The sequence below is a fragment of the Lonchura striata genome, chromosome 17 (genome assembly GCF_046129695.1).
Source record: "Lonchura striata isolate bLonStr1 chromosome 17, bLonStr1.mat, whole genome shotgun sequence".
NCBI lineage: Eukaryota > Metazoa > Chordata > Aves > Passeriformes > Estrildidae > Lonchura > Lonchura striata.
The window spans coordinates 13,639,887-13,652,787 of NC_134619.1; the positions used below are offsets into that span (position 1 = coordinate 13,639,887).

Sequence of the window (12,901 nt, forward strand, 5' to 3'; positions counted from 1 at the left end):
TTCATGAAAAGTAAAGCTTTGCCTTTAGAACAGCCACATGAGGAGGAAGAATGGTGTTTCAGGGGCTTTTCAAATTTCTACAGAGAAATGCCAAGAGCTGCAGTGTTTAAGGCTCACAGAATAGGTTAAGAATCCCAAGACATCCACGAGTGCATTTTTTTCCCTTCTCTCTTTTGGCAATATATCACTAGGTCTTCTAGACAGAAGTAAAGTCTTGCTGCTTACATCAAAGATTCCTCTCTAGGAACAGACCTCCAAGAACTAAATGAGCCTGCTTGCAAAAGCGTTGGCAGGTACTTTTTGCCCTCATCTTCGACAGCATTCATCTGTGACCTAGGGAAGATTTTCGTGCCCGCATTGACAGGAATTGGCTTCTGAGCAGGGCACAAATCCTGCGTGGAAGAGAAGAGCTGCAGCTGCCTTCTGCAGGGCTTGTCTCTCCAGAGATGGACGGCCCCAGGATGTCATTGCCAAGTTAAGGTTCAGAGACCGGTGCAGCTTCAATCTCTGCTTCCACAAGAGCAGCTCTGGGCTCCTTGAGCAGAGCTGCAAAGGAGCAGGACAGCTCCTGCTGAAGGTCTGACAGCTCCTGGCTGGTCCTTGCACAGCTCTCAGTGTAGTTCTGCCAGTGCTGTCGGTCTTGGGCCAGCTGTGCCTGCAGCAGGGACACCTGAAAGAGGCACAAGGCCCGGCTCAGACAAGCCCACGCTGGCAGGAGCAGCTGCAGCCCCACGGTACCGGCTCCCGGGGCAGACACAGCCTCCAGCTCCAGCCCTCACCAACACTCTGTCCTGGGGCAAGGGGAAAGGAACAGGCTCCCAGACAGAACAGAGCTCAGATGAGCAACAAGTCCAGTTCAAGGCTGGCAAAGCCTTCCCACGTACATCCCTCAGCCACCACGGGTCTGTTAGAGAGAGTTCTGAGGGGATTTAGGAACACAACTCTGATTTCCAAAGCACACATTTGGGCAACGGAGCCCTTTCTCCACAGGCTGTGCCTCAGCACGAGGGCTGCTGCTCCCCTGAGCTACTGGAGGACTCTTGTACTTGAGTTGCTGGACAGCCAGCCCAGGCATGAGGGGAATGTGGTGCTTGGGGTTTTTTGGTGCTTTCTTGAGGCATTTGAGCACCCCAAGCCCCATAGTACACCTCCCAATTTTTTACTTATATGTTAATTATGGCTTTAACTGATTTATATTTATACATCTTTCTTAAGCTTCTACTAAATATTACTTAATTTTGAGGGATTCCTAAAGGGGCTGTGGGGTTTTTCTTGGTTTTGCCACGTTTCAGTGCACAGTTTGCTTTTCCCACAGTCCATTGTTTAAATGTAACGAAAACATAGCCTTAAATATTTCATACTTATTCACGTTTATTCACGTTGGTCAGTTTTGTGCACATTTCGAGGAGGTTTTGAGGGTTTTTGGGGTCATTTTGTGCACCCTGGCAGCCAATCCCTGAGGCACTTTTCCCCGCTGTCGCTCCTGAGGGCGGCCGGGCTGAGGCCGGAACTTCTCCCGCCCTTCCCCGGCCCGGCACTGCCGCCGCTCGCCTGCCTCGCTGCCGGGGCCCCTTGTGACTCTGAGCTTTGCCCAGCTGCCCCAGGCTGGACTGGTTTATCCTGGTTTGTTCTCCCCCTGCCCAGGGAGCGGAGCTCCAGCACCGCCCAGCCCCAGAGTGTCAAATTCCCCTGGCTAGAGGGTCGTGTCCACAAAGGAGACAGAGGAGTCCTGTAGCAGTCCCTTGACTGGAGCCAAGGGAGAGAGTCCATCGGGGTCTCTCTCAATTCGCTGGAGCAAGTAGCCTTCTTTTCTCCTTTCCCGGCTGCATTTTCTCCTCATTCCCTTTCCCCCTTGGCTGAGCTGCTTGGGAGCTACTCGGCACTTCCCTATCTGTCCGTGCTCCCCTTAGTATGTGCCCTCTGTAAGACACACAAGCCATGATCATTGCAATCAGCTGAATCCGTTCATCTGTTTTAGAAAGCTTTACTAATTGACATGGACTTCTTCTCAGGGAAGAAGAATAAAACTTAAGAGGCTCTTGAATATTAATTTTGTGAGAAATTATGCTCACTTTTAAAATTGAAAAGGTTTATTGAACCTGAACCAAATTGCAGCAAAAGTCTGTGCAAAACGACTACATAATATTGTTTTTCACATTTATGTATTAGCTTTTGTATCTGGTCAGTGATTATAAGTGTTATAAATAAGAATTTATTCAGCCAGATTAAAAATAAAAATAATTTTATTTGCAATCAAATTCTATCTAGCCAGCCACACGGAAAGGACAGAGCCGAGCCCGGGGTCAGCCCTGGGTGTGCAACAAGGAGTCAGCTTCAGCAGAGGTTTTCCCCTATGCCCACACACCTCCATCCTGGCCCAAGCGGTTTTTATAGGGAAAATTCCGCCTGAGGCCAAGATTTTAGCAATCAGTCCTTTCTTCTATTCAGAGTCCATAGGTTAATAAGAATTTCTTTTTTTTTGGTGATGAGGAGAAATAATTCAATGTCCAGAGTAGGTGAATTCTTTTTGGGAGTTTTCGGGAAGGCTGCATTCACATGGATCTGACTGAGGATTTCCATGAGATCCATCTTGGACGATCAGCACAGACGATGGCCCTTCTCCAGGCCGAGACACATCCTTTTACTTGTAAATCAGTTTCCAATATACACCCAGTCTCGCCTGCAAGGGTGGGGGGGGTGGGGAGCTAATACAACGAGCATGATTTAACAAGTATCCAATATTACATATTTCATACAAGGAATGGCGCGAATTGTATTTATTACACATAACATAAGTATTTAGAAAAAGTCACAATTGTTACTCTTTTTAGCTGCTTTTGAAGATAATATAATCTGTCCACTTAAGTATGCACTGCACTGCTCATAGAAATAGTGTAATGAATATTATATCTGTGTATCAATTATGGAAAGAAGAGTGTGATTCATGTATTGTACTATGGAAAAGGCTTTGGTGTAACTAAGAACAGTGTAAGGCCATCAACTGACCGACCCGTCCAAGTGATAAGATAACCGTGACACAAACCAGAGCAGCGGAGGACAATTAGGGAATATCATGTTAAATTTAAGGAGCACATACTAAGTCCTTATCAAAGGATGTAAAACAGCAGGATGGAGACACAAGAAGAAATGAAATATATTGACCTGATACCCAGGATGTCATGCAGATAAGCTGGAGTGTGAAGAAATCAAACAAAGGAGTTCCCAAAACATCAGAAAGTTTGAAAGAATGTTTGACTAAGGTAGGAAAGACACGAATATGCATGTATCCCAGTGATGTAAGTGTATAAAGATAACACTGTCTGTATATACCTGTGTGTTCTTTGGCTGCTGGCCAGGAGCACCCCAGCACTGGATTTTTGTCTCTTATTTTATCCCCTCTTAAACTTTACAAAAAGTTCTTTATCTTCAACTCTGTTTCTCAGAAGCCTGCATAAGGAAAAATTGCAGAGCTGGGAGCTTGGAACTAAACTGCCATGTGCTCATCTAGAAATATTTCTATTCCTGGGGGCTGTGTCAGCCAATGCTGGCCCTTCCCAGAGTCTGTCTGCCAACTCTCCTTCTCCACCCATCGGTGGAGACTTTCTTGCAACCTGACTGGAGGTGAGGTGTTGTCACGCTGCGCCTGCTAGCAACAAGCTTTTCCCATGCCATGCAAGGGACACATGTACATGGCCTCCTTTCACAAGGCTTTCACAGCCAAGGCTGTCTGGCAGCAACAATACTGTGGGGGGAAGCGGACTATGGGAGAACAGAGGATGTCTAAACAACAAGACTACGATAACATAACTCCATATCTTTTAACATAAATACACTTTTCATCCCTTCATTGCGCAAGCCAATCCCTCACATTACCTGTCTATAAAAACTTCTCCACCCAGAGTGGACTTCAAGCTAATGAGAGCCCCCCAAAGTCCCGTGTCACCTTTCCCAGACCCCCAAAACCTCTCCCGAGACCCCTCAAGCCTTGCTGAACTTGTGGATGAATGGCTCTATGTGTTTGGAGGTGGGGAGGGCTCTCGGGGGGTCCTGGGTGAATCCTAGGGGTATCTGGGGCAGCTACAAGACAAGGGGGCCTGGGGAGTCGGAGAAAATTCAGAATGGGGGCAAGATGGTGGCGGCTGGGGCTGGGGTGGGCAGCTCCACATGATTGGAGGTCAGGAGGAGCCCTGAGGGAAGTTCTGCGGGGATTTAGGGAAAGTTTTGGGGTTCTACAGGATGTAGAGGGGCTGGACAGGTTGGAGGTGCTGGAGGAATTTGGGGACAGGGGGTTGGGAGGTTTCGAAGCTCTGGGAGACAACTGGGTCTACTTGTTTGGAGATGAGGAGGAGCTCCAGGAAGTCTGAGGAGAGCTCTGGGGAACTTTGGGCAGGGCTAAATGGGCTGGGAGAACTTCAGGGGATCTGGGGGACCTGGAGCAAATTTGGAATAGGAGAGATATGCGAGGGCTGGGGTGGCTGGGGGGTGACTTGCTCTATAGCATCTATATCTAGGTGTGGAGGGGGCTGGGGAGGCTGATTTTGGGGGCCCTCCTGATTTTTGGGTGGGAACCACCCAGCTCAGGCTATTTCCTCCTCTCATCTGGGTGGGGGCTTTAGGGGTCTCAACTTCTTATTGTCCAGGGTCCCTTCCTGATTTTGGGGACCCCCTGATTTTGGGGTCCCCTCCCCATGCTGCACATCTGAGGATGTTTTCTCCTCAGAGCTGTTCCCGCTCCCGCTGTGAGGGGGGCCCTTGGGAGTGGTTGGGGCCTGGGGGAGGGGGAAGCCACCTGCCCACCACCAGCTACTCCATGGTCTTCCATCCCCCTCCCACACCCTCATCCTCTGTGGCACTCCACTGCTGCGGGGGATCTGGGGAGGATCCTGGGGGCTCTGTGGGGGAAGATATGGAGGACACTGGCTCTCCACCATTAGGTACAAGCCATCGTGGGGCAGTCCTAGGGCAGGGCTAGGGGAATCTGGGACTATTGGGAGGGGTCTGACGGGGTCCTTCAGGGGTCTGGTAGGGGAAATATGGGGGAATATGAGGGGATACCGGAAGCTAGGGGGTCCTGAGTGCGGATATAGGTGGAGAAATGGGGGGGATACAGGGGGTACAGAGTCCTGGGGATGTCATGGAGGGGAGACATGGGAGAGATATGACAGGCACAAGGAGCTGAGGACATCTTGAGGGGTTTCAGGCAGTCCTGGATGGGCTGGGAAGAGACACATGGGAGGCATATGGGTAGTACAGAATCCTTGGTGGGAGATACAGGAGGGTAGATGGTCCTGGGAGCATCCTGGGTTGCTCTGGGGAGGTGCTGGGAGATCCTGGGGGCTTCTGGGCAGGTTGTGGGAGGAGACTGGGGGGCAGATATGGGACAACAGGGCAAATGCATGGATGCAGTTTGGCCTGGTTTGGAGGAAGCACAAGCAAGGTCGTATGGGTAACCTCTTTATTGCCAGAAGAAGGGTGTGAAGTTTGCTGTCTAGAGGCCCTTCAGCTCTCCTGCCACACACCTTGCTCGCCTCAGATGAGCTTTGAGTGCCCTGATCTGTGCCGTGCTCTGGCCTGGGCAGGGAGCTTTGGACCCTCTGGAGGGACGAGCTGTCGGGAAAACTCTGGGTCCAAGGAGGGGAGAGTGTCCTCAGCAGCACAGCTCTCCTCTCTGCCTTGGCATGAGGCTGGGTTTGGGACAGGTCATTGGAAATTCTGTCTGCAGGTTGGTGCAGGCCTATGCCGAACAACCTGCCCTAATACAGACCGAACAATCCGATTTGCCATGGTCCTTGTGTCCAAAGTGTTGCCTGAGGTTGCTGGATTCCTTTCTCTCACCAAGCTCCCCTTCACCATTGCAGGATTCTCAGGCTTCTTGGTTTTGTCAAAGCCATCCCCTTTTGCATGGAGCTGTGGTCCTAAGGCAGGCAGCTTTACTCCTGCGCTTTCTTCCTGGCTCTGTTCTTCAGATGCTCTAGGGAATCCCGGCTGCATCTGTCTGTTGGTGACCTTACCCTTGGGAAGCTTCAGGAGTTCAGTGTACTCACAGCTGCAGTCTCCTCCAAACTGAGAAGCTACCATGGATTTCAAGAGGCAGCAAATATTCTTAACAACTTGGATGGTGAGATAGTCAAGGCAAGCATTTAAACGTGCTCTGTCTGTTTCAGCTTCCTTGGATGTGTCTGCTTGGGTGGCTCCCCCATCAACAAGCTGCTCCTTGTGCCTGGCTGCCCTCCCTGACTCAGAAGCTTTGGACTCCAGATGGTCCCCTAAGATCTCCAACACCATCGCCAGAAGCTCCTTGGCCACCAGTTCTATTTCCTGTCGGCGGTCTAGTGGTGTCTCTGCAGGCTCTGTTCTCACGGAGCTGCCAAAAGCACTTCCTCTGATCCCCTGAGCAGTGTTCCTTAAAAAATTGACACGCTGGTCCCAAGGAACCTTCAGCCTCACAAACTCTTTGTACACAATGGTCTCAACCAGCTCTTGGAGCTTCTGGGCTTCTGCTGTGGTCAGCTGCTCAAAGACAGCTTTCAAGAGGCTGTCAGCAGTGTTGTCCAGCTTCCTCTGGGAGCCAGTGGCTCTGCTGGCATCTTCCTGACCCAGCTCAGCTGTGGAGTGGGTTTGGCCCTTGTCTAAAGGTACTTTCACTCTTCTGAATCTCCCTGATTTCAGGGGGCTCTCTTTGCTCTTCTGTGGAGGTGGGCAAGAAGGTTTCTGAGGCTGCAGCTGCTGCTGTGCCCTGCAGGAAGTGTCAGTGGTTCCTGACACTTTGGGACCATCCTTGAATTTGGCCAAAAGAGGCAGAAGCCCTTCCTGAAAGGTGACACCAGGTTGTGGGTCATGGTGCCTGGACCAGCACTCAGCCCCTGCGTGCTGAGGCTCCCCGCAGGCTCAGGCTGGCCCTCTGCTTCGGCCAGGCCACGAGGGCAGGAGAGAAGGGCTTCCCTCCACACGGGGTGTGCCTGCACATGGCCCTGCTGCCCGTGCCCAGCTCAGCGCCCTGCGCTGGCTCAGCTCTCAGCCGTGGAGTCCTCTCGTCACCACAGCGCCCAGCCCAGCAGCACAGCCCTGCACAGTCCCATGGCCCTGAACACAAGGCTTTGCCTACCTCTCTCTGCCCCAAGATCTGCTCTGACTGCAGCTTGGTCCTGGTCAGGTACTGCCTGTACTCGTTGAACTCCTTCACAGTGCAAATCACCTGTGGAGGGATGAGGGCAGAATCCCCCAGAAACTGTCAAGCCATGCAGTCGACCTTCCCCAAAACAGCCTGACCCCAGCAGGAGAGGAGCCGCCCCCAAGCCCTCCGCCCATACCCTGGTGTTGGGGCCACTGATGTCCCCCCAGTCAGGGCTGAAGAGGCAGCGTGGGGCAGGCTGAGAAGGGCAGGGAAACAGCGAGGGGCGCAGCGCAGGGACGCTGTTCCTCTGCTCCCAAAGCAGTTTCTGGCACACGCTCCAGCTGCAGCTCTTCTCCAGCTTGGCCAGGGGAGGAGCAGCATTGGCTGTGCCCCAGCTTCCCTGGGCCACATGTCCTGCTCAGCCACGAGGGTCCTGGGCCCTGCAGTGCCTTCATGCACACCCGTACCTGGGGCAGTGCTCAGGCAGCTCCAGCAGCTCCAGCGTGCAGTCCCGGAGGCCGAGCAGGAGGTTCTGTGTGCAGTTCCTTGGCAGCTGCAAAGCACAGGTGCTGAGGAATACACCTGGGGCAGGTAGCTCGGGCTGCAGCTGCAGTGCCAGCTCCAGGCTGAGCTCTGGCTGGCAGGAGCCCGAGGGAAGAGCCCACGTCCTGCTGACCCTTGGCAGGACAAGGAGCCCAGGACCTGTGGCACAACCAGGCCAGTGGCCACTCAGAGACAGAGCAGATGCCAAGCCTCAGGAGGAAGAGCTGAGACTTTGCTGTGCTCGGACTGTGAAGGCGTAACAGCCATGGGCTTCAAGGTTCCTCCCTGGAGGCACTGGCTCAAGCTGTTTCTGTGTTCCTGTGCCGCAAATAAATTGTTTTGTGGAATGAGACATGTGAGACTTTGCTGTGGGAAACCTGGTCTGACTGTGTGAGAGTGGGGGGAGTGCAGGGAGTCACTGGGGGTACCAGTGGCTCACCTGAGCCACCCACTGCAAAGGGGATTTGGTCCCAACAGGAACAGTCTGGTGATGAGAGTGTGACTGCCAGAGTGCCTGGGGGTGCTCAGACAGGGATGTTTCCTTAACAACAGGGCTGCCTGAGAGCTGAAGCAGAGCCCAGGTCGTGCACCTGCTGGGCTCTGCCCTTAAGAAACAGAGTGTCCTGGCTTGTAAGATAAGTATGTATTCTATTTGCCATCTGTTGGAGGTTGGGCAGTTTTCTTACCTCTTCCAAGAACAATGTCTCCCTCCGGGGAGATATCTTCTGTTAATGGACCATTGAATGACTCACTGCATGACTGGTAAAGTTCCATCATCCCATGGTGAGATGCTCCACCCAGAGGGAGGAGCCAAGCACCCCTACCTGCATAAAATCAGCATTTTTTGGGACATCAGAATAGCCACTTTGCTAAATTTCCAGAGGAGCAGTTTCTTCTCTGCTAGATTCCCAGAGGAGCAGCTTCTTTCCTGCTGGATCCCCAGAGGAAGACTAAGCCCATTTACTCCATCACCAGACCTTCAGAGAAAACTCCACCCTTCTACAGATCACCACTTCAGCAGCATTTCATCTGCCACTCCAGGAGGAGCAGCCACCATTTAACTGGACTATTACCAACACCCTGACTCCTCAGGGTGTCAGGTTTCTGACTATCAGTAGTTTTGTTTGTACTAACTACAGTTTTTAATTTAATTTTTTTCTTAGTAAAGAACTGTTATTCCCATTCCCATATGGAACCTCCTGGTGTTTGTTGTGCCACTCACGGATTATTTCTTGAAAACTGATCTATCAGGTGCAGTGCAACCCTGGTTACAAAATCCATGCACAATGCACACAACTTGTGCCCCCTTGGCCGTATTAATCATGGATGTCTCATGCAGTCAGTTCCTCTGTCCCTGTACAACCAAGGCCAGGGGAGAGGGACTACCTATCACTTCCTCTTAAACTGTAAGCAAATTCTGAAATCCTTATATTTTGTTTCTCTTCAAAGTTATCTTTTTTTCAACTCAGTAATGAAGATAAAGCCAAAACTATTGAAGGCACTATGAAGCATAGGGCCTTAGAAGGAGCTTCCTTTTAAAAAGTTGGAGGGAAAATGGAGAAAAAAAATGTCCCTAAAATCAGCTTCCAGTTAATTCATTCTGCTTGGCACACAGAGATTAGTCTTAGTTAAAAATCTAGGCAGAATTTGACTGTTGTAGTTTGACACGGAAAGAGAGTTTTTTCTGGAAGGAAGAGGTTAATTTAAATATTGACTAATTGAAAGTAGACATGCTTCTGAGAGGAGTTAAAAGCAGAATTCTCAGGGGAATTTGCTCTTTTAGTTTTGGTTATTGTGCAGTGTAAGACTCTCCTTTGCTCAGCAACGAGCTGGGTGGGGGAGGAGAAGGCCCATGGCCAGACGCAGGTAGGCTTAAGGGTGATGGAAGAACTGGAACTGGGCTGGCTTTTGCACATAGAAGGGTGGAAGAAATCTGGGATGTCTCTATTTCCCTCCCCCCTAGAGTTTCTCTCTTGAGAAAGAGAGAGAAAGAGACAGCGGTAGTTTTGTTAGTAATTTCACCGTGAGGAAGGAGGAGCGAGGTGGGGGGGGAACTGTAAGGTATCTAGTGCGTGGGAGTTGCTGGATGTCTGGCATTGAGCCATCTCTGGAAGTTTAGACTTTTAACTTTTCCTTAAAAAATGAAAGCTTTGTGAATTTTCCTTTCCCTTCCTCAGTTTGAAAGAGAGGAAGAGGGACACTTTAGACCTTGGGATGTTAGAAGGAGGAATTTTAGATGGGAGGGGGACAAGGAGTAGCTTTTAGCTAGACTTTTCTATGCTAGCTACAACCTGAACTAATCTTCTCTTCTAAAAGAGACTATATTTTAAGAAGATATTAGTGAGTTAAGAGACTTGCTTCAGCTGGGAAAAAGATAAATGTAGAGTGAACGGAGAAAAGGTTAGGGGGTTTGTGGTGGCGCTCCCTGTCCTGGAAAAGAAAGAGAAAAAAAAAAGATTTTTGTTTTTGAACCTTCGGCTCTAGGGGAAATAGAAAATGGGGAGGGGACTGTAGTCTGAAACAATAAAAAATTGAACTGTTATTTTCTCTCCTTTGAACAAGGCATCTTTAAAAAGAAAAAAAATCTTAAAAGCAGTCTGTCTATCAATGCATTAGTAGTGAGAACACTGTGCATAGAAAGGAGAAGGGTCACCATAGCAAACTTTTCTCCGGGCGGTGCCATGTGTAACATGAGAACACAAAAAGTAAAACTATGTTTCTTAGGGAGTCTGTGACACAAGAAAGACTCTATTCCCTCAAAAGCCTAAGTATCAATTGTCTAGAAAGTAGAAACCTGATTGAGATCCAGATTGTGTCTCACTATAGTTTATTAGAGTTGGGTGGTGGGGGGAAGAATGCTTTGCAAGGTTTTCATTTAATCCTTATGTAATTTTTTTCCTTTTTCCTTTCTTTTTCCTTTTATAGTAGTAGCTTAATAAAAGTTTTTTTTTTTTTTTTTTTTTTTTCCTGTTATTAAGCTTAAACCTGCTTTACTCTATTCTAAATTCCACTTCACAGCATTCAAGGGAGGGATCACATTTTCATGGGGGCACTGGCATTGTGCCAGTGTCAAACCATGACAAAACTCCATTTTTAGAAGACTAAATTCTCTATTTTGCTCCTCATCTTAAAGCAAGAAGAAAATAAAGGTGAGTGCAAAATAATACATAAAAGAAAGGTAATTTCATGGCAGATTTTCATTCATTTTCAACTCTGAATGCCACATATGTCTCAATGTCCTAATAAATTTCAGCTGCATGTCGTGGTTTGACACGGAAAGATAATTTTTTCCGGAAGGAAGAGGTCAATTTAGATATTGACCAATTGAAAGTAGACACGCCTCTGAGAACACAGAGGGGTTGAAAGCAGAATTCCCAGGGGAACTCGCTCTCTTTGGTTCCGGTCAGCGTGCAGTGCAGGACTCTGCCCTGCCCAGCCACGAGCTGGGTGGGGGAGGGGAAGCCCCCATGGCCTGAGAAAGGTAGGCTGAAAGCCCCAAGGGTGGTGAAAGGACTGGAACCGGGCTGGCCCCTGCAGATGGAAGGGTGGAAGAAATCTGGGATGTCTCCATTTCCCCCCGCCAGAGTTCCTCTCCCGAGAGGGAGAGAGAAAGCCGCAAGGAAGGAGGAGCGGGGGGAGCTGCTGCAAGGTGCCCAGTTGTGTGGGAGTTGCTGGATGTCCGGGCATCGAGCCATCCTGGGAGTTCGGACTTTTAACCCTTCCTTGAGAAATGAAAGCTTTGTGAATTTTCCTTTCCCCTCCTCGGTTTGAAAGAGAGGAAGAGGGACACCTTGGACCCTGGGATGGGATGTTGGAAGGAGGAATTCTGGATGGGAGGGGGACAAGGAGTGGCTTTTGGCTGGACTTTTCCATGTTAGCCACAACCTGAACCAATCTTCTCCTTCAAGAGGGACTGTGTTTTGGGAGGATGCCAGTGAGTCAAGAGACCTGCTTCAGCTGGGAAAAAGACAAAATTGGAGTGAACAAAGAAAAGGTTAGGGGGTTTGTGGTGGCGCCCCCTTGCCCTGGAAAGGAAAGAGAAGAGAAGAAGATCTCTGTTCTTGAGCCCTCGGCCCCAGGGGAAAATGGGGGGGACTGTGGTCCCAAACAATGAAAAACTGTTGTTTTCTCCCCTCTTGGCAGGGCATCCTTGAAAGGAAAAATCCTAAAGGCAGTCTGACCATCCATGCATTGGTGGTGAGAGCACTGTGCATGGAAAGGAGAAGGGTCACCATGGCAAACTTTTTCTCCGGGCGGTGCCATGTGTGACATGGAAACACAGGATGTGGAGCTGTGTTTCTTTGGGGGTCTGTGGCACAGGAGAGACTCTGTTCCCTCGATGGACTGAGTATCGGTTGTTTGAAGGGTGGAAACCTGATTGGGGTCCAGATTGTGTCTCACTGTGATTTGTTGGAGTTGGGTGGTGGGAGGGAGGAATATTTTGCAAGGTTTTCATTTGGATCTTTGTGTGTTTTTTTCCCCTTCTTTAGTTTTCTCTTTTCTTTTGTAGTAGTAGTTTAATAAAGTTTTTTTCCTGTTATTAAGCTTGGGCCTGCTTTGCTCTATTCTAGATTCCACTTCACAGCATTCAAGGTAGGGATCACATTTTCATGGGGGCACTGGCATTGTGCCAGTGTCAAACCATGACACTGCAGAAGGAACAGACACAGAAAATATTTTGTCCCAACAAAATTCGAGAACTACTATAAGACAAATGTTTGTAAAGATGACTGAATCCCTACAAATACTAATCTTTGAAGAAGTCCATTAGCTGAATCTCTTTGAGGGAAACATTTCTTATTCAATTCAGTATGTAGGTAGACACCAATAAATGTAAATTGAATATTTACATCAGCAACCTCCCAAATAACACAGTCCATCACTCTGCTCACTTGCTCCATTCCTTTGCAACCAGAATCCAAACCCCCACGTGTTGCCTCCCCTTGGGTGGGCACAGGAGAAGCAGCTCCCCATGCCCAGCTTTTGGCCTGGAGCTGATTTGAGCAGCAAGCTCCAGAGCTGGATCAGTCATTCTGGGCGAGCCAGGAAACAATCTGGCAGTCAGTGGCCTCTGGCTGGAGCCAGGCAGACAGACAAGGCTGCCTGCTGCAGCCCGGGCTGCTTTACCCAAGCAGGCCTGGACTGACGGGGATAGAGACCCACCTCTGCATAGGGAGAAGCACTGGAATAGTTCAGGGACACTGGAGTGGACTGAAGACCAATGCCAGTGACTGTCTGGACACC

At 49.7% G+C, this 12,901-nt stretch overlaps 1 long non-coding RNA gene across 1 annotated transcript; it reads left to right on the forward strand.

Annotated features, from left to right (window-relative positions):
• Window positions 1-11,096: 11,096 nt before the first annotated feature.
• On the forward strand, window positions 11,097-12,197 carry LOC144247206 (uncharacterized). The gene is made up of 2 exons (XR_013340918.1): window positions 11,097-11,138; window positions 11,801-12,197. It is a non-coding gene; the product is annotated as an uncharacterized LOC144247206 (long non-coding RNA).
• Window positions 12,198-12,901: the final 704 nt, after the last annotated feature.